This window comes from Amphibalanus amphitrite, unplaced genomic scaffold (assembly GCF_019059575.1).
Source record: "Amphibalanus amphitrite isolate SeventyFive unplaced genomic scaffold, NRLGWU_Aamphi_draft 000045F_arrow, whole genome shotgun sequence".
In the NCBI taxonomy this organism is placed as follows: domain Eukaryota; kingdom Metazoa; phylum Arthropoda; class Thecostraca; order Balanomorpha; family Balanidae; genus Amphibalanus; species Amphibalanus amphitrite.
The window spans coordinates 203,833-225,753 of NW_024881541.1; the positions used below are offsets into that span (position 1 = coordinate 203,833).

Consider the following 21,921-nt stretch of genomic DNA (forward strand, 5'->3'; position numbering starts at 1 on the left):
ACATTTATTTCCAGATAACAAATTTAACGAGAAGGATAAGGCTATGGCCACTGGCCAGTAGCCTTATCCGCATGGCCACATGCGAACAAAACATGACGTCACACAAGGAATCAATGCCAAAAATTAAAGGCTGTTTACAAATATCTACAAATAAATCACGCCTCACATGTGTTCGATTGTTATATAACGAGCTGTGCGATGTGCAGTATCAGTGCCAGCAGTGTGGCCAGTGAAGCATCAGGTTCACTGGCCACACTGCAGCGCTCGTCTGCGACGAGCGCCAGGCCTCCTGCTGGCAGGCCAGCGAGACGGGTTCCGAACCTCAGGGACCACAGCCCGGGTCGTCGAAACAATCAGGCAGGGCGAGGATGGAAGATGAGCCGAGCATATCGGCGCGATAGGCTTCAGTCAATTGCTGAGTGGAACCGAGGGCGTCCGTCCGTTGAAGACAGGAGGTCGACGGACTGCAAACAGCGTGCGGCGGTCTTCTCAAGGCTGTCCGATGGGCCGCTGGCCCTAAGCAGCGATAAATCACCTGCCAAGAAAACAAGGGATCAGAAAATGCACTCCCTCCTTTAAAGTCCAAAATGCTTATTGCTAAAGCACCTCAGGGTCAGAGCCTCAGAGGAAGCAGTAATAGAGGCCATCAGCAACCTCACCAAGCTATTCAGAGTGATAACAGGATGATGCCTCAGGTCTGAAGAATTTACCAGACAGCTGGCGGAAGGCATTTTCCAACAAATGGTCAAAGACCTGCAGTAAATGTTCTCATGAGCATGTGCCATATTTTTGTTTGGATTGAAGAGAACTGTTTCTTTATCATTCCATTTGTAAACCAGTCCGTGCAAGATTCTGAACAACTTTTTATAATTCCATCATTAAAAATCAACTTGAATATTAATAATTGTGGCATATAAGTAGGCTTTCAAGCTTCACGGTCCGGAATACACATCACCAACAATCACCACATGTACGAGTGTTATGAATTCAGTGCCTTCTTGGGAATATTTTCTTAAATTTAAGATAAAAAATTACATGGATAGGTATGCCAAGATAAAACACAAGGCAATAACAATAATTTGAAGGAACAAACAGCAAAAGTATGACCACACCGTACCTACTTATAATAAATACTTGTGAACATAAATTGGGAAATAAAATGACAATATTGAGTGGCAAAGTATTTTAGAAGGTACCTGAATCCTTACAAACTTCAGGGGACAGCAAATCTAATGAAGCAAAATATTGCATTTTAGCACACATATTCTGACACAATCAAACACTAAATATAAATGCTCTTCTATGAAGTAGGTTGAGGTACTCCAAAACGCAGGTAAAATCGTTTACAAACAGAAAATGAACGTTCTATGCCTGTCACCTATGGCTGAACAAATAAACAGCATATAAATTAAATAACACAAAAAATCAATTTTCAAAACCGAATATAATCACAACATACCTATGTGAAACAATAAACACACAAAACAGCGCAGGGGAGCATTTGTTGATGTGCGCCACCAATGTCAGTACAGCATCATATATGTCTCTTTCACGTAGCACGTAGCTTGCAGTGATGACGTCATGTCCCGTGACGTAAATCGACCGCCGACGTCATAAGTCTGCTGATAAATAAACGGGGTGCGAACAGAGCTCTGGGCTGGGTCGCTCGCCGGCCCGCCGCCAGGCGGCAGCACCGGACGGGGGCGGCGGCGGCGCGGCGGCCGGTCACCACGCGGATACATATTTATGTTACGGGTCATATGCTAACTTGGGCAGTATGCAAACTACCCGGGCAGTATGCAAACTACCCAACAGCCCGGGCAGTATGCATACCACCCGGGTAGTATGCATACTACTCGACCCCTTGGGCAGTATGCATACCGCCCAAAAGCTTGGGCAGTTTGCATACTGCCCAAGTATGCATGTTTTTGTCTTGAAGTTGTGTATTCCATGTCCATTTTCAAAATATTAATGGCTCTCTAAGTAGCGTAGTTCAACCGCGAAGTCCTTTTGCCGTCAAACGTCATTTATCGATTGAAGGGTGGAAGAAGGATTGAAATGTAAAGACTTAAAATTATTTTGCCAGAACTTCATTGTTAATCATCCAGCGGCCAACACGTCATTTTCATCTGAAATGACAGATGTATAGTGTCATCACTCGCTGACCTTGGTTTGGCACCTGGACCTGTAGAGGGCGTTATAACAGTTTCAATAGCAAATGTTACATGAAATCATTTACATGTAAGCAGGGCATATTTTAAGGCACTTACTGCGTCCCATTTTGGGACGCAGCCCCCTCGCCTTGGGACGTAGCCCCTGCTAATTTGACCCACTGCGTCCCTGCCCTGTCCGGTTCCCTGACCTGTGCCCTGCTGTCTGCCCTGACCTGTACCCGGCCTTCCCTCTAAAATGTCCTGTGCCATGCCCTGCAACCTGCCGTGCCCTACTTTCTGCCCTCCTCAGTGCCCTACTCTGTTCCTTGCCCTGTGCCCTTAGTCGTAGCACGTGCCCTCTGCTCAACTTTGGGACGCAGTAAAAATTTGTTAAAATATGCCCTGCATGTAAGACGTTACAAATTGTTATGATCAGGTTATCAGGTCAGGTCAAGTGACCTTACCTCAGAAAAAGTTAGAATGCTCGCCATAGCTACACCGACTGAACGATCGCTTTGAAACTTTTAGCGATTAATAAGAGTAAAATTAGGTACAGAATGCATGTATTGGAATTTCAATATCGTACAAATGACCTTAGGTCATGTCAATTTTGCATAGGCTCCCTTAGAAGTTGACAGGAGAAAGCTGAAGGACGCCCTTTTGGATGAACGTCTTTCTAAACACTCTCAAACATCATGTTACAGGTAAACATGACACACTGGATCGGGAAACTGCACCTGTGACCCCTTTTTATGACCATAAGGTCATATCAGGTCATAAAATATCTCCAGCAGGCAGCAGTTCTTTGACGATAATTTTTATGGAGACGTGTTGGAGCGATGAACAACCTTAGATGTGTTCAGGTCGACGATAAGGACCGGCTGATAAACAATATGACCTTTTCATGTCAGGTCATGACCTTGACCTCAGGTCAAATTTTGAACTTGGATCAACTTTGAGTGCTTATTCCAGAAACCGCTAAAAGAGCTATGCGAATACGCCGAGTTTTGGGCGAATTTGTAAAAAAAGGCGAAATTTGACTTTTAATGACCTCTGGTGCCCTATTCTTCGACCAGACCTAAAAATAACAGGAGTACTTTCGTCATGATTTTTGACACTATTTCAAATGCCGGTTACCGCATCTTACATGCCGCTTACTCCTGTGCCGCTAATTGGCACGGGAGTCGAGCAGGGGTGTTCAATCCCCCCCCCCCCAGCCCGGCACGGCTGGCGCCGAGCACCGCCCCAGCGCGGGTTAAAGCGTCTGTCATAGACATGTATGCGAGCTATTGCATTAAAGGGACTGTCCCACCTTAACATTAGATTTGAGTTGAGATAGCCATCTTGATGGACGTTCTTTGAAAATCAGTGCCGTGAAAACCGTTTCTCCAGCAATTACTTCATCGCAAAGAAATTTGAGTTTGATTTTGACATCTGTGCAAATAAGTGCCACAATGTATTGGTATAGGCACTTAAATCTGATGACGTCATCAGGCTTTCGAACGTCCGTTAAATGTTTGACTAAAACGTTTTGTAGCACGCGGTGGTATATGCTGCGTTGCGCGCAACAAATGCCGCACTTTTAAATAAAGTCGCTAGGAACAGCGGAGATCCCAAAAAGTAAACAAAAGTAAAAGTCTAATATCTTGAAAACCGGTGAATATTTTTCGGTGAAATTTGGTAGATATTCGTTTTCGCTCTTTCTGAACCGAGCGACATCACTTTCATGCCAATTCATAAACTTTTTTAAAGGTGGGAGGGTCCCTTTAACATAGTCTCACGAGCCACGGTCAGCATATTGCCCGAGTAAACATCTTGCCCGTGAGATGAAAGGTGGGTAGTATGCATACTACCCGGGCAGTATGCAAACTGCCCGGGCGGTATGCATACTGCCCAAGGGGTCGGGTAGTATGCATACTACCCGGGCGGTATGCATACTGCCCGGGCTGTTGGGTAGTTTGCATACTGCCCGGGTAGTTTGCATACTGCCCAAGTAAGCATATGACCCGTAACATTTATACGAAATCCCGACACATGCTACAAGGCTTGCAAAGTCTGTGTTTTGGGGCTGTATTTTGACAAATGTTTTTGCCATTTTTCGCGACGCTTCGCGCCGCCGATTCCTACAGCAGTCAAAAAGAGAGATTGTGGCTGTAATATCTCCCCTCCTCCTACACGGGCATGAATGCATTATGTATCAGATTCAGATTGGTGGCAGGCGTCAACAATTGGTACACCCTAAAAGAAGAGCAGCGGCTTTGCCCCTAATTGTGTCAAATTGAATCGGACTTCAGATGTGTACTGTAAAAAATCCGGCTTGTACGACCTTTAACACAGATAGTGTATTGGGCTAAGAATGCGGCGACAATACCTACTTTTGGGTTTTAAGTCTGCCGATATGTCCCTTCCCCCCCCCCCAGTCAAAAATCCATGGCGACGACCCTGGCAGGCGCCCTTCTCTTGCATACAGGCGGGCGCCCCTTTTCCTATGAATTCATATCAATTATCAACTCTCTTTCGCATGTAGGCGCCCTTATCACCCAAGCGCCGGCGTTGGACTCTTATATGCAGAGGGCGGCATGAGACTTATCAGAGCTAAAGCGATAGAGCTTGCCAGGCGCCTTCAGAAGCCCTGTGTGGTTCTTAGAGACCGCATGATGCTCTCAGACGCAGGTGGGGCCCTCGGAGTCGACAGTGTCATTGTGGGACCTTCAGAGTCGCCGATGGGTGCCCGACAGATGTGGACCCTCAGGGATGCCGGTATGGGACATAAAAGCTCAGTGAGTGAGAGCTTGTGTGGTGCCTTCAGTGGCCTTTGAAGCCGTTAAACATCAACATGGTGCTCTCAGGCGCCGGTGAGTCCTCAGAGTCACCGGTGTGGGGCCTTCAGAGCTCAGAGATACTGGTGTGGGGCCCTCAGAGGTGTCGGTGTGGGTCCTTCTGATGCACCTATAGAGCCTTGAGATGCATAGGTGTGTGGCCCATAGAGGCGCCGGTGTGGGGCCCCCAGAGCAACCCATATAGGACCTTAAGAGACACTGGTATGACCCTCAAAGGCGCCGGTGTGTGGCGCTCATAAACACTGGTGTGGAGCCATCACGGGCGGGTGGAGACGTTAGAGGCCGGAAGGGCCCTTAGATGCCTACAAGGAGCCTTCAGAAGCCGGCGTGACACCCTTATGGAGATAAGCGTGCCTACTTAGGAGCCCTTGAGGTGCTCTCATGAGCTCTGTGGGGCCCTAACAAGCCGAACTATGGCCCGAGTTTTTTTCAACGGCCGGTTGTCGCCACATGGCTCTTCGGGCTATTATTCTCAGGCGCCTCCTCTGCCTAGTTTGAATAGAAGGGCCTCTCAGACCATCAGTCTCGGAGGCCTATTCTAGCCACCATCAGTCTCAGGGGCCTCCTTTGGCAAGTATTGATAGGAGGGCCTCTCAGATCACCAATCTCAGCGGCTTGCTCTAGCAGTAATAACGTTAGACCCGCGCACCCTCGGGGGTCTGGGCCACCTTCGTACCGACGGAAGGGGGACTCTAGCTGCTTCGTTTTGGAGATGTTTGGGGGGAGGGTGGATATCCCCTACCCCCGTAGGGGATATCCACCCTCCCCCAAACATCTCCAAAACGAAGCAAGCTAGAGTTAAGCATTAAACGGCATTAAATACAAACGGACGAGATCTACAATTTTGACAACGGTCATTTTTATGTCAGGTCATAAATGACGTCACAGGGGTAAAAAGTCAAACTAGCGGCACTTGAGGAACAGGAGTTTTTTTTTGCCAATAATCTTTGAAAACCGTGCCACAGCAAAAATAGCAGTACCATCGAGATCCTCTCATTGATACGCATCGAAATATGCTTATGATGATCTATTAGGGTCAAGGTCAGCAATTGACCTCAGGTCACATAACCTTAACGTGACCTTAAGGTCAATACGCAAAGCATTCGATGCGTCTTGATGAGCTGAACAAAATGAGACCATGCGCGCTGCTGTAGCTCTTTTATATGCGATACTATTGGCAAAAACATTTTGGTGACCTTTGATGACGTCACATGACCTCAGGCTGTTACATATCAAAATTTGTACCAAGGTAGTCCAGGATGGTCATGAATGATGTCATCCGTGGTAGGGTTTGCTATTACAACGAGTATTTGCGAAAAATAGGCCACCTGGTATCCCCCCCCCCCAATTGACCTACATTTGATTAATATTTGACCCATTTACAGCAGGTCAAAGTCAAACGTTTGTCGAAATTGCAATCCGCGGTGGGAGCAATCCGCCCGCCCGCCGCCCACCGCGACACCTGACCGCACCGGACAAAAACTTAAATAGCGCCGGTCAGCCCTGTGCTAGCGCGGCTTAATTCTTTTACGGTGCGGCTCAGAAATGATTATGGAAGGTTTAGGTATAGCGGACTAAAGGCGGCCGCACACTGGGCCATTCGGCGGGCGAGATTCCGCAAAAGCGGAATTCCGTAGGCGACATTACGCCTCCGCGGACGCCGAACCAACCGCCGAAACGAAAAATGTGGCTGTGAAGGGTCGGCAGCCATCTGTTCACGGACAGAGTGCGCATGCGCGCGGACAGCCGCGGAATCGCGGAAAAAGCTGAACCGGTTCAGCTTTTTCCGCGACTTCACCGCGGAAAGCCGATATTGTGGAACTTGATACTCACTAACTATTGATGGTGTGGCCGAGAAATAGAGTTAATTTGATAAGAAAGCCGTAATGTTATTTCTTTCCTCGCAATAAATGGCTCTATGCACTAACTGGCTATTCAAAAAGTAGGTTGCTATGTGCCTCTCCACAATTGTCTTTAGGTTTCTTGCATTTGTCGACAAACACAGTTGTTTACATTAATCACGATCTTTATTTTTTTGTAACTTCCTCCAGAAATTATGTCAAATTGATAGATATTCAAAACTTTATTGTACAGAAATATAGCATAATCGCATTAAATAAGCAAATATTGTATTTACTTAAATGTATTTAGTTTGCATTCGTTTATATTTATCATAAAATATTTAACATAAAGTTCGTGAAAATACTAAGCAGAAAATCGCACCGCCGAATGGTCCCGTAAACTGCTGAAAACAAGCGGAAAGTCGCTGTAGGAATGTCGCCCGCGACATTCCGCTTTTGCGGAATCTCGCCCGCCGAATGCCCCAGTGTGCGGCCGCCTTAACGGGCACACACTGTGTTAACTGCTGTTGAGGTGAAACGAAAGCAAATAATTTTTTAGCAAAAAACTGCGATTGCAACATGATGATGATCGAACTGGAACCCACCACGCACAACATTTGATAACATGTTTGCAATTTGGTTTTTATGTCAATAGTGTCACAAATTTGTGGATTATGACGGGTAATCAATAAAATTAGTAAAACACCAGTATAACGCCTTTTGGGGCGACTAACGGAGCGAGCGAGAGGGTGGGCCTTGCACGTGCGAAATTGCGAGGGGGTACCTCCAACTGACTTGTGCACGGCACCCTACTAACTGGTCTCTAGCGATGTGCCAAATTTGGGCACAATCGGCCCAGCCGTTCTCGAGATCTGGAAGCGGCACCCTGCACGTGCGCACGTGCAAAATGGGTCCCAACTGACTTGTGCACGGCACCCTACTAACCGGTCCCTAACTGTGTACCAAATTTGAGCGCAATCGGTCGAGCCGTTCTCGAGATCTGGAAACGACCCCTGCACGTGCGCACGTGCAGCAGCGCCCCAACTCTGGCACATGTATATGCAGTGCCTAGTGGGTGCCTACCTACATGCCAACTTTCAGCGCAATTGGCCAAGTAGTTACCGAGATATTGCAACAATTACAAAAGTGACACCTCTTCGTTTTGCACGTGGCACATGCATAAGTGAGGCATCGGGAATAGTCCAATACTTGGTAGAAGGAATGAAGCTACCCTACAAAAATTACCGCGTGTAAATCGGTCAAGTGGTTGCTGAGATATAAGCCTCGCAAAAGCGTGACCACGGCCGGCCGGCCGGCCGGCCGCTCATACTCAGAAATTTCCGTTAATCTAAGGAAAGACTACGCTCGCTTCGCTCGCTCCGTAATAACTTTTGTGAGTTGAAACTGGTGAAACTATGGGATTGAGTATTCTCACTTTTTATTGACAAAAAAAAGTGAGGATCTACGATCTCACTGGATCTCAAGTAAGAAATTAGACTGATCTATGATTCCAATGGATATCTCAATATATTAACCCGCGCCCCGCTGGGCTATTCAGTATTCAGCCATACGCGCCCTGCTGGGGGGGGGGGGGGCAGTTGCTGCCCCCCCCCCTGTGTAACTTCCGAACCGATGGTCGTAGAAAGACGGGGAAAACGGCAATCGAAAGCTCTCAACAAGGCGGATCTTAAGAGCCCATTTTTTTTGCTTAAGTAGGTCAGAGGTCAGGTCAAGGTCAGGTCAAGGGTACAAAATGCAAGTTTCTACAGTATCGGCCTTGCACCGTACCTAGTTGCCGAAGAATGGACTGAGACTGATTGCCCAAAACGTGTTCTTAGACTACCAAGACAATATTCGTTGCATGCAATGTCATTCAAAGGTCAAGGTCAAGGTCAGGTCAGGTCAGGTCAGGTCACCAAAAACAAAATATCGAAAAGGGTATGTGCGACACATGTTTTATGAGTCATTTTACTCATCGAATTCAATAGGCACACTCAATAAGTGATATGGACCACCTCTGGATGAATTTCAGGTCGAGGTCAGGTTAAGGTCAGGTCAAGTGAGGTCAAATTTTGAAGTTGGTTGTTAAGGCCTAAAAAGGTGTCTATCTGATGCAGTTTTTCACGGCGAATCGAATGGTGCTTTTTTTTGTTTCCGTACGAGGTCTAGAAATTCCAAAAAAAATCATTTTTCAAAATTTTTGTGTGTCGTGACATCATAAAATTTTGAATAACTCCCACATTTTTGAACCGATTCTTCTAAAAATTGGTATGTAGGTGCACATAGATCACTTCTCTAACATATATTCCGTTTTTTATACACTCCAAATTTTGGATTTTATAATTATTTTCCCAAAAAAGTCAGTTTCTTGAAAAAATTTAGGCCAAAATCCAAAAATTTCCAAAAAACTGAGATAGCCATTTGATAGACAACGTAGAATCACGTATAACCTTTTTTGTTACGTCTTGATTCCTTTAAAAATGAAGATGTTAGCGGCGTTTGAAATTTTGCCGTTTTTGGGCGAAAATGGCGAACATGACGTCACTAAAACGTCAATTTCTCAAAAATTTTCCGACGGATTTCGCTCAAGTTTTAAGGGAACGTATCAAATTGATGTATGATAAGTACTGAAAGTTTGACGTCGCTGACGTAACGCGTTTAGAAGTTATTGGCGAAAAACGGGAGGGGGCAGATTCTGCCCCCCCAGCGGGGCGCGGGTTAAAAATCTGGATCTATGATCCCATCGGATCTGAGATCAGGATCCGTGGGATCAGATCCCAGATCCATTTTCGTATCCATGCACATGTCTGCCTTTGATATCATTTATTTTCAATGATTGCACACAGGTGGGGCACGGGCCAATTTACATAGCCGGCTCATTTGCCCTACTCTTTCCTAAAGGAAGAGAGAGTAATTATTGTATCTGTCTTTTTCACCGTTGAACAGTATTCGCTGTCGGGAACATACTGTAGGTAGGTTATGCTCTCTTTTGGAGATTGTTTTTACGTAAAAATTGAGAGCGTCTCGAATGAAGCTACAGTGCCTGTTTCCAATAGTCTTTTATGACTTTGCGTAAACAACCATAAACATATCGATGGTTTATCAGCAATACGGTGCTGCGGGAAGTGACAGGTGCGGAGTTATCGGTGGGCTGGCTGGCGTCTGGCTGTGTGCCGGGCCGCTCTGGGCCGTGTGGCGGCCCAGTTCGCCTGTGCCGCTGACCGGCTGGAGATGGAGCCCGAGCGCTGCTCGCCGCTGGCGCGCGGCTGGGACGGCGCCTCCTACCCGCGCTACCTGACGGTGCCGCCGGCGGCCGGCAGCATCTCTAGGCGCCCGTCCGTGCTCGACTCGATCCCGGGCAGCCCGCAGTCGCGGCGCTGCTCGCTGGCGGCGGCGGATGCCGGCAGCCCGCCGGGCCGGCGCGGCTCTCTGCGGGACGCCGGCCGGCGCCGCTCCTCGCTGACGCCGGCGGAGCGCTGGCGGCTGCAGGCCGTGCACCGGTCTGGCCTGCTCCGGCCGCGCCACTACCACATGTCCTGCGACCTCTGGTCCAGCGACGACGAGAGCGTGCTGGGCGCGCCGGCGCCGGCCGGCCGCAGCCCTGCGCAGGCCCGGCGGCACCGGCTCGGCGCGCTGCGGGTGATGCCGGCCGCCCTGGAGCCCTCGCAGGTGAGGACGGCAGTCAGCCTGGACTCAGCAGGGTTTGTGAACCGAGCATCCTATAGCTCGCGCTCCGCTGGGGGGGGGGGGGGGGGAGGTGTCCCTCCTTTTTGCTTGCCAATAGCTCCTAAGCGCGTAAACCTTCGCCCGGGTGGAGAGGGGAGCGTTTTTGGCCACAACTGTCAATTTTTTTTTTACGGGTGTAAAGAAAGATTGGGACTCAGTCCTGAACTTGCAGTGGGCTTTTCACCGTGTTTCATCAGAAAAGACATGGGTGAAACACATCACACAGAAAAGAAACATATACCGCGCACGCCGAGTAAGAATTAACGCAATCATGCAAGTCCATCACTTGCCAATAGCAGGCAGGCCTTCACAATTCACATCGGCCTTAACCCTCGCCGGCACAGGTCATTTTGCGTACTTCGATGGCACAAGGTTGGTTGGTACGACTCCCCCCCCCCTCGCGTTTGGCCCATGATCGAGCTAGAGCTTCGCGGAAAAAAAAACGAGCGTGTTACCCGTAACGAGACAAAGCCGATGATACCTAATTTTAACCCGCGCCCTGCTGGGGGGGGGGGTTTGAACACCCCCCTTTGGTACACCTTATCATACATCAATTCTACACATGTTGTGAAAATTTCAGACCAAGGTCATTCAAGGTCAGGTCACTTGAAGTGACCTCACCTCATAAAAGGTTTCAATGTCTGTCATAGCTACACCGAGTGACCGATCGCTTTGAAACTTTCAGCGATTGCTTAGAGCAATAGCATGTACGAAATGTATATCTCAGAATTTTGATATCGATGACTTAAGGTCAGGTCAATTTTGCGACCTCCCCATTATAAGTCAATGGGAGAAAATTGAAATGCGCCGCTTTTGGACGAAAGACATTATAAACACTCCCAAACACTGAATTACAAGTGGTTTAGACACACTGAACATGAAAATGGTGTCTGTGACCCCTGTCTATGCCCTGAGGTCATCTTAGGTCACAAATGGTATATAACAGTTTTTCACAAATAACTTTTGATAGAGGCATGCTAGAGCGATGAAAACGCCTTATATGTGTTCAGCTCGACGATACGGATCGACTGATATGCAACATGACCCTTTCCGGTCAGGTCATGACCTTGACCTGAGGTCAAATTTTTAAGTTGACCTTTCAAAGTCAAGTCATAGTTCATTCGACGCGTCTTGACGAGAGGAATACGATACCGGTAAAAGTAAGCTCGTACAAGGCTTGGGTCAAAAGTTATTGCAGAAAAACTGTTTCCAAAAAAAATCGGCTATGTTTGCAGTTTTTGCCCCCTGCAGGCAAAACCGTTGACGTTAGGTCAAATCTGAGGGAATTATTCAGAAAGGGCGTTAATAGGGCTATCGAATGCGCTTTTCCGTGGCGCTGTAGCTCTATTGGTTCCCGAGTTATGCGTTGGCTTCTTGGAAATTGTCGACATTCGACCTAGAAATCGGCGAAATTTTGCCTTCAATGACCTCTGGTGACCTGACCTTTGATCTGACCAAAAAATTGACCGCAGTGATTTCGTCATTATTTTTGACGCTCTTTCGAACGCCGCCTTCCGCGTTTCGCTACGTGGCCCAGGAGCGAGTTAGAAGGGGGGGGGGTGTTCAAACACCCCCCCAGCAGGGCGTGGAAATCCAGGACCCCCAGCCGGGCGCGGGTTAAGGTCCAAGTCATCTGTTGACCTTTCAGGTCACGTCAATGACCCAAAAGTCGGGAAAATCGGGACCTGTTAGAAAGTCGTAAAGTGTGGTTGCTAAGGGGGTTTTCGGGGTGCTGATCACGAAAATCATGTTAGTTTTGATCACAGATGTCTTTGTGCATTAAGGCTGTGATGGACGTGTTGTAACTGATGATGTTGAACGTGCGGAATGTTTTAGCCGATCATTTGCAATAAAGTTTTCAGATCCCTCCGTGCAAGCTCTTCCTGACTGTGTGTCGTACGGAATTGACAATTTTAATCACTTTACGGTGATGCATGACGCATGATACGGTACTCGGTATTCTTCGTTCTATAAATGTTCACAAGGCATGTGGACCGGACGGCCTAAGTGCGAGGATTTTGTCAGAATGTGCCGACGAACTGGCAGTGCCGCTGACAAAGCTATGCATCCTGTCTCTTAGTCAAGGGAAATTTCCCACGATCTGGAAAAAGGCACATGTAGCGCCAGTTTATAAGAAAGGTGACAGGAAAGACCCGCTAGTTACCGGCCCGTCTCACTGCTGTCTATTTGCTCGAAGGTTCTGGAACGAGTCGTGTGTGATCAGCTAGTTGCGCACGTAGCTCCTGTGCTATCGCCGGCTCAGCACGGGTTTCTGGCCGGTCGTTCCTGTGAGACCAACCTGACCTGCCTCGTCAAGCAATTGTGGGACGCTATCGCCGCGGGGCACCAGACAGATGTGATCTATACCGATTACTCCTCTGCCTTTACCAGCGTCAACCATTCCCTTCTCCTACACAAACTCCATCACTCCTATCATCTGTCTGGGCCTGCCCTGCGGTGGTTTGAGTCGTACCTCTGTGAGAGAGAGAGAGAGAGAGAGAGAGAGAGAGAGAGAGAGAGAGAGAGAGAGAGAGAGAGAGAGAGAGAGAGAGAGAGAGAGAGAGAGAGAGAGAGAGAGAGAGAGAGAGAGAGAGAGAGAGAGAGAGAGAGAGAGAGAGAGAGAGAGAGAGAGAGAGAGAGAGAGAGAGAGAGAGAGAGAGAGAGAGAGAGAGAGAGAGAGAGAGAGAGAGAGAGAGAGAGAGAGAGAGAGAGAGAGAGAGAGAGAGAGAGAGAGAGAGAGAGAGAGAGAGAGAGAGAGAGAGAGAGAGAGAGAGAGAGAGAGAGAGAGAGAGAGAGAGAGAGAGAGAGAGAGAGAGAGAGAGAGAGAGAGAGAGAGAGAGAGAGAGAGAGAGAGAGAGAGAGAGAGAGAGAGAGAGAGAGAGAGAGAGAGAGAGAGAGAGAGAGAGAGAGAGAGAGAGAGAGAGAGAGAGAGAGAGAGAGAGAGAGAGAGAGAGAGAGAGAGAGAGAGAGAGAGAGAGAGAGAGAGAGAGAGAGAGAGAGAGAGAGAGAGAGAGAGAGAGAGAGAGAGAGAGAGAGAGAGAGAGAGAGAGAGAGAGAGAGAGAGAGAGAGAGAGAGAGAGAGAGAGAGAGAGAGAGAGAGAGAGAGAGAGAGAGAGAGAGAGAGAGAGAGGAGAGAGAGAGAGAGAGAGAGAGAGAGAGAGAGAGAGAGAGAGAGAGAGAGAGAGAGAGAGAGAGAGAGAGAGAGAGAGAGAGAGAGAGAGAGAGAGAGAGAGAGAGAGAGAGAGAGAGAGAGAGAGAGAGAGAGAGAGAGAGAGAGAGAGAGGAGAGAGAGAGAGAGAGAGAGAGAGAGAGAGAGAGAGAGAGAGAGAGAGAGAGAGAGAGAGAGAGAGAGAGAGAGAGAGAGAGAGAGAGAGAGAGAGAGAGAGAGAGAGAGAGAGAGAGAGAGAGAGAGAGAGAGAGAGAGAGAGAGAGAGAGAGAGAGAGAGAGAGAGAGAGAGAGAGAGAGAGAGAGAGAGAGAGAGAGAGAGAGAGAGAGAGAGAGAGAGAGAGAGAGAGAGAGAGAGAGAGAGAGAGAGAGAGAGAGAGAGAGAGAGAGAGAGAGAGAGAGAGAGAGAGAGAGAGAGAGAGAGAGAGAGAGAGAGAGAGAGAGAGAGAGAGAGAGAGAGAGAGAGAGAGAGAGAGAGAGAGAGAGAGAGCAGCGGGTTGTGCTCAATGGGAAGACGTCCGACTGGGCCCGTGTTGTGTCCGGCGTGCCGGAAGGCAGCATATGTGGCCCGGTGTTATTTGTTTTATTCTGCAACGATGTAAGTACATACCATCTCGCCTGAACTCGTCGTGCCTCATGTATGCAGATGACATGAAAATTGTCAGGCAGATTAGCGCGCCAGACGACGCTGTCGCTCTTCAAACGAATCTGGATAGACCTTCGGCATGGTCAGATACCTGGAAGCTCAAACTCAATCCTGCAAAATGTAAAGCGATAACGTTCACTCCCCGTGCAAAACCGGTCACTTTTGACTGTCATCCATGGAACCGTCTTAGAGCGCGTATCTATGATACGCGATCTGGGAGTGTTGATGGACTCAAAATTGGACCACACGTTGATAGCGTCATCAGATGCGCGAACCGTGCATTAGGCACGTATTTGCGCTCCCTGCAGTCCTCTCGCGCTGCGAGGGGGAAACAATTTCGCCCGGCACCTCCTATTATTGCTTTTAATGCTCACGTTCGCTCCATCATGAAATTTGGAAGTGTCGTGTGGGCAGGTGCCGCCAATACCCATGTTCAACGCTTAGACCGGGTCCAGCATAAAATGCTTATGTGGCTGGCAACTCACTCAACCAAACCATCTCAGAATCTTGACTATCATCATTTATTGTCGCATTTTAGTGTCAAAAGCATCAGGACTAGGTTGATACAGCGTGACGTTACCTCCATTCATTCAGTGTTTTCTGGTCGTGTCAAGTCCGCAGATATCGTGGGAATGTTTGGATTATGCGTGCCATCTAGGCGGACCCGAGGACGTGAAATTCTGCATGAGCTCACTGCAAGGGTGGAGACAGTGAGAGCAGGCATAGTTGCCGATTGCCTCGGCGCATCAATGAAATGTATAGGAGCATGGCTGGTGCTGACCTGTTCGCTAGTCGTGGGACTTTTATGACATCTCTTGGCCGTTTTCTTAACTCTGTGATATGATTATTTGACTTCTCATGTGCGCATGTATTTATTCGTTTTAAAGGTAGTGTGCCAGCTTTCCTGGACCGTATGGAGTTAATGGCCCAGATAAGGAGAACCGGATTTTTAGAACTTATCCATACCTTCAAAACTCATGGAAACGTCTTAAATTCTTCAAATTTTGAGTACCCCAGTGCGAAATTCGCCCCGACGGGTTGTCGGTCGTACCCCAACCACATTTCACACCACTATGAACAATAAATGCACACCCTGAAATCGCTATTACCGATATGCTCATCCAATCAAGTTTCGATAAACCCGTTCATCATCATCTCCTGCGGTTTCGAACACGCCTGTTAGGTGGTGCGGTAGACCGCGCCCAAAGCCAGGGCCCCGGTAACGTGAGGTAGCCGAGTCGGGGCAGCGTGCGCTGACCCAAGCCGGGGCCGCGCGTCCTCCCGGTGTCATGTGATAGCCCGGGCTGCCCGCGGGGATGCGGTAGACCGCGCCCAAAGCTGCGGCCCCGGCTTGGGTCAGCGCACGCTGCCCCGACTCGGCTACCTCACGTTACCGGGGCCCTGGCTTTGGGCGCGGCTTCTGCTCATACTTTGTGGTGCGGTGGTGGTGCGTCGGGCCGCGCGCTCTGACTTCGGCCAAGAAAAATGCGTCAGCTGATCATTGTCATTTCTGCCACTTGCGTGTGGTGAAATGGGGTCATAACTTAAGAGACGGCTTTTTCATATCAATTATTTTACATAAAATCATATTTCAAACCATAAATAATGTTCGACAGCCAAATAAAAGAAACAATACCAATACAGGCTTACAGTTTAAGGCTCGACATTGTGTTGTCTACGATTAGACAGCTGATAACTCCTTCCCGTACGTCGTAACTCTATAATGACCTTTGCTTATTGTCACATGTGCGCCGCATTCGCGATTGTTGCCGACGCCTGTTTGCAGGTCAGCCCACTACAGTTGTTATACATATCGAAAAACCGATAAACTTTTAGGCAAAAAAGGCACTATTCCAGGCCCATTTTTTATTTTCTTTGCGATATTAGGTAAAAACAGAAGCTTCTTATCCTAGGAAAAATAAAATGGGAAATCTTTCAAAGGTGGCACACTACCTTTAATCAATGACTACGTCTGTAACTGGGTGTGATACCTGTTGACGTTTAGATAAATACATACATACAAGGCTAAGTCGGGCCAGTTCAGGTCAGGTCAACTGAGAGAGACAGAGAGAGAGAGGGAGAGGGAGAGGGAGAGGGAGAGAGAGAGAGAGAGAGAGAGAGAGAGAGAGAGAGAGAGAGAGAGAGAGAGAGAGAGATGATTTATCTGAGCATCCATATTCACACATGTCGAAGCATCACGCTTGGCGTAGAAGCGCTATGGCGCTTAACCCGCGCCCCGCTGGGGGGGGGGGCAGAATCTGCCCCCTCCCGTTTTTCGCCAATAGCTTCTAAACGCGTTACGCCAGCGACGTCAAACTTTCGGTACCTTATCATACATCCATTTGACACGTTCCCTGAAAATTTGAGCGAAATCCGTCGGAAAATTATTGAGAAAATGACGTTTTAGTGACGTCATGTTCGCAATTTTTGCCTAAAAAAAAAATCGCAAAATTTCAAACGCCGCTAACATCTTCATTTTTAAAGGAATCAAGACGTAACAAAAAAGGTTTTACGTGATTCTACTTTGTCTATCAAATGGCTATCTCGATTTTTTGAAAATTTTGGATTTTGGCCCAAATTTTTCAAAAAAACCGACTTTTTTGGGAAAATAATTATAAAATCCAAAATTTGAGTGTATGGAAAAAACCGGAATATATGTCAGAGAAGTGGTCTATGTGCACCTACATACCAATTTTGAGAAGAATCGGTTCAAAAATGTGGGAGTTATTCAAAATTTTATGACGTCACGACACAGATTTTTGAAAAATGAATTTTTTGGAAGTTCTAGACCTCGTACGGAAACAAAAATAGCACCATTCGACTCGCCGTGAAAAACTGCATCAGATAGACACCTTTTTAGGCCTTAACAACCAACTTCAAAATTTGACCTCACTTGACCTGACCTTGACCTGAACTCGACCTGAAATTCATCCAGAGGTGGTCCATATCACTAATTGAGTGTGCCTATTGAATTCTATTAATAAAATGATCCATAAAACATGTGTCGCACATGCCCTTTTCTATATTTTGTTTTTGGTGACCTGACCTGACCTGACCTGACCTTGACCTTGACCTTTGAATGAGATTGTATGCAAAGAATATTGTCTTGGTAGCCTAAGAACACGTTTTGGGCAATTAGTCTCAGTCCATTCTTCGGCAATTACGGTGCAAGGCCGATACTGTAGAAACTTGCATTTTGTACCCTTGACCTGACCTTGACCTGACCTCTGACCTACTTCAGCAAAAAAATTGGGCTCTTAAGATTCGCCTCGTTGAGAGCTTTCGATTGCCGTTTTCCCCCGTCTTTCTACGACCATCGGTTCAGAAGTTAGACAGGGGGGGCAGAATCTGCCCCCCCCCCCCCCAGCAGGGCGCGTATGGCTGAATAGCCCAGCGGGGCGCGGGTTAAAACGAGACGCCGCTCGAAACACGTAGAAAGCAGACAATAACACTACTAATCGAACACTACTAATCACTACTGATCTTAATCAAAATGCTAAATATCTCAGAAAGTATTTGGCTTACGAGTTACGACGATGCAATTTCACAGTCTCGTGGCAAATGTGCATACTCAAAAACCGGGTTAACACTTAAGGCTAAGCTACACTATGCGTGACCGTCCAGGAAATTACGTGCGTGATCTGCAGATCCGTGATTGCGAGACTCCCTTGACATCGGTTTCTGCGTTTTCCCAGAATTTCCGTGAATTATTGTATGCCATGACGTAATAATAACAACTAATAAATGTTTTCGCAACAAACGCTTATGGTTGCTATCTTCTATACTATTTTATTAATAATAAATTTATTTGGTTAATAAAACATCAAACACACATGAAAATTAAAGAAACAATTATCTATTACGTCACTTGGATTCATACGGTGCGCCACCAAGTGCGCCAACAACTGTCTCATATCACGCAATCACGGAGATTCTGCAAAAAAGTTCGTAGTTCTGAACTTTATATCGGTACGGAACATCCTGACCGTCCTGACTATCCGGCATTTCCTGTACTGAACGTCCGGGATTTCCTTGACTGAATCTGCGTGACCCCAGTGTAGCCGACCCTGCGTATTTCCTATCAGCTGAACTTGACCTGCGTACCGATTTTCTGCAAAACCCGCAAACTCGCAGATCACGGACGTAGGATCCCGCATAGTGTAGCTAGACCTTTATGCATTTGGTGCCTCTTCGGACCGCGTGGGGTCAGAGGTCGCGCTCGGGAAGTCTCGACTCTGGGTTTTAGCGCTGTGAAGCCAGGAAGGGAGGGGAGGATAGCGCTAGCCCGTGTGGAGCGGGAGGGGAGCACAGAACGGGATGGTGGATAGTGCGTATAGCGGAACGGATGTATTGCCTCCACAACCTGTGATATAATGTTCGTGATTATGCTAGGACTTACAAAAACAGAATGGACGCTCGGCCAAGAAAAGGGACGGGTGCCGTAACCCCCCCCCCCCTCCCCGATGGTCTTTATTATTTTTTTTTTTTTTTTTGACGCGCTGCCGATAGCGAGATAAAAGCTGGCACTCCCGACCTTTGATTAGGTCGGATTTTATTACACAAAGCCGTATTTTCAGACCAGACCAGGTCACTGACTGACATAAGTTTAACTTTGCCAGGTCTTAAAATGCCGCAGCTTTGCAAGCCTTGTATAAGTTAGAGGATCATTTACAAGGAAATAAATGTTACAGGATTTAGTATGTGTCTGAGGGCTCAAAACATTTAATTCTTGTATTTTTCTTAAAGGTCAACTTAGATCAGGTCGATCACGTAACCTCAACGTTATAACTCAATGAAGAAATAAGGGAACTGTAATTTTGGCTCCGGAAATATCTGCCGAATCGAAAGATATTCATTAGGGCGTAAATCGACCAATTTTGTGACCAAAGTGGGTTTACCTGACCTTGACCGAAGGTGAGCAATCTAAGTCGACCCCAACTACACAAAAAGTATATCATACGGCGCGTCTAAGCATGACGAACACGATGATATCAAAATTGGGACGCTGCAACCATTTTCATCCCAACCTTTGAGCACTTCACCTGACCTCAGAGCTCCCTGGTTGACTTACAAGACCTTAAATTCGTAAAATGTAAATGTAAAATGTAAGACCTAAAATTCGAGTACCAGTTGAGTGCCAGTTCTTCTTCGGGCGCGCCCTATCTAGTATAGATGCATTTTGTACCTATAAGCTTGGTTCTAGATCGTACCAAAAAAAAATATAGCGAATCAAATGTGCAACAAGAAAAGCATAGGTAATAAGGTAATTCATATCAACACATTCGCTCGTATTAATGCTTCCCTTTACCAGAGAAGGGGGCGAGTGCGACCCCTTCTCGTCTTTTCGCGTCTACAGGGTGTAACGAAATTATCCGGACATCTATTTTTCGCAATATCTTCTCGTCCCACTGGTTCAGGGATTATTTTGAAGGTCGAACACAGTCTGTAGCAGGAAGCACAGCCAGAGACGTGCCATTTGGCGTGATTCAGGGTAGTATTTTGGGTCCGACCATGTTCAACATTTTTGCGAACGACATGTCATGCCATTTATCTAGCCACGCATCCGTTGTATCGTACGCCGACGACTCACAACTTATCCACAGCGCACCACCTACACCCGCTGGTCTATGTATAGTCGGGCTGCGTCACGCCGTGGAGGCGGACCTGACTGCGCTGTCAGGATGGTTCAGCTGCAACGGGTTAAAAGTGAACCCCACGAAGACCGAGTTAATCCTCTTCGGAACCTCATCATCGCTAAAAAAAGCTGAAAATTTTACCATTTGTTTCGACGGAGTTGTTCTCAAACCGGCACACAGCATCAAAGTTTTGGCGTGGTCCTAGATTCCGAGCTTAGTATGCAACAGCAAGTCAACCATGTTACCAGGCGCTGCTGCAGCAACCTGACCACTTTGAGTAAACTCGGAGGCACTCTTCCGCGCAAATCACTAATACGGCTCACCCAAGCTCTTGTTTTTCCCCACATTAAATACTGCCTACCAGCCTGGGCCCCACCTACACAGCAGCAGCGGCATCGCATAGACAAAACCATCAACTTTGCAGCCCGTATCGTTACCAACAGACGTCGTCACGAGCACATCACGGCAGCACGGAAGGAGCTGGGGTGGATGTCTTTTTGCGCACTAATTGATTATCGTGACTCGGCGCATGTGCATTCCGCCGTGTACTGTGACAACGGACCAGCCATTCTTATAAAGAAAAAGGACGGAGGGACGGAAGGAAAAAAAGAACTCAATGATTTAAACGATTCAGTTTTTATTGGTTATCATAAAGGTTCCGTTCCTCTACCCCTCCCCCTTCGTTGTTTTGCTAGGATCCGTTTTTCGTCTTAATGATCAAGAGCTTTAGTAAATGAAACAGGAATCATTTACTGCAATATTTTCTTATAAATTTCGTCACAAAGAATGCACTAAGACTAAGAAAATACTGTGTGATCGCTATATGGTATAATAAAATGAGAACCTGCAATTATTTGGGATCATATTTGAATTTTTATGGGACCGGGGGCTGTTGTCTGCTACGATCGCTACGATCAAGGATACTATACATAGGCGAGGTCAAGTAGGAGTAGGCGTCGAAGTCTAGTAGGAAAATCTGGAAATCCCCGGCGTGACGTCACGTCGGGGATGACCGACGGCACCTTGCACTGAAAGATACGGCAGAACGGCTATTTTTGAAAAATGATTAAAAATATTTTTGTGCTGTTATGACACATAAAACGCTTATTCAGCATGTTCCTCATCATGTGATAAAGGCATATCCGTGGTCGAAAATAGCCGAGACCCTCCCAATTTCCAACCATCGACCTGATAAGCAAAGGATGTAAGCGTAATCCTTAAGGGCGACTTTCCGTTACATATCTGTACATATGCAGCCTTATGGAAATCGGAAGTTTGGCGATTGGCGACGCGCGCGACATCTGTGCTGCGACTGTAGCGACACCTGGTGGCTGCTTTTCTGCTGTATGTAGGTATTGGGGTTTTGCCAGATGTGGTTCCTACTGCTACACCACTATGTTAACCCAATACTAGAAAAGTTATTTTGCTAGTAAAAGGCAAGCAAATTGAAAGTTGATTTATAAAATTGCTTATAAATGATGACGAGATAATAATAAAGAAATTTTGATTGAATAATTATTTAAATAATCAACCGTGAAACTATATTCTGGTAGGTTTAGTAGAAATAAGTCCGTGCAACCTTGTATTTAGGGCCCTGGGCGAGGTGTGTACTATGTTGTAGTCTTTCCTGCTAGGCTGAAACCCACCAAAGATTGTTTTTGCGTATAAATGTGGTAATACCTATGTCCTACTCAGTGATTGGGTGTCTAATAAGCGGTAAGGGAACAACACAGACACCCTGAGTTAGCGAGGCAGCTCGGGACAGGCGGTAGAGATAAAAGAGGAGGGGATACTGATAAGGCATCTTATCAGCTAGGGGACGACGCGGCGCGCGGCGAACGCGCGCGGCGGCTCGGGATAAAAGGGAGGGAGAGAGGGTGGGAGTAGGTAGGTAGAGAGAGAGAAAGAGAGAG

At 47.2% G+C, this 21,921-nt stretch overlaps 1 long non-coding RNA gene across 1 annotated transcript; it reads right to left on the bottom strand.

The window, feature by feature from the left end:
• Nucleotides 1-247: 247 nt before the first annotated feature.
• On the bottom strand, nucleotides 248-1,656 carry LOC122377486. The gene is made up of 2 exons (XR_006255882.1): nucleotides 1,460-1,656; nucleotides 248-535 (listed from the first exon to the last, which is right to left on the bottom strand). It is a non-coding gene; the product is annotated as an uncharacterized LOC122377486 (long non-coding RNA).
• Between the last annotated feature and the right edge of the window lie 20,265 nt (nucleotides 1,657-21,921).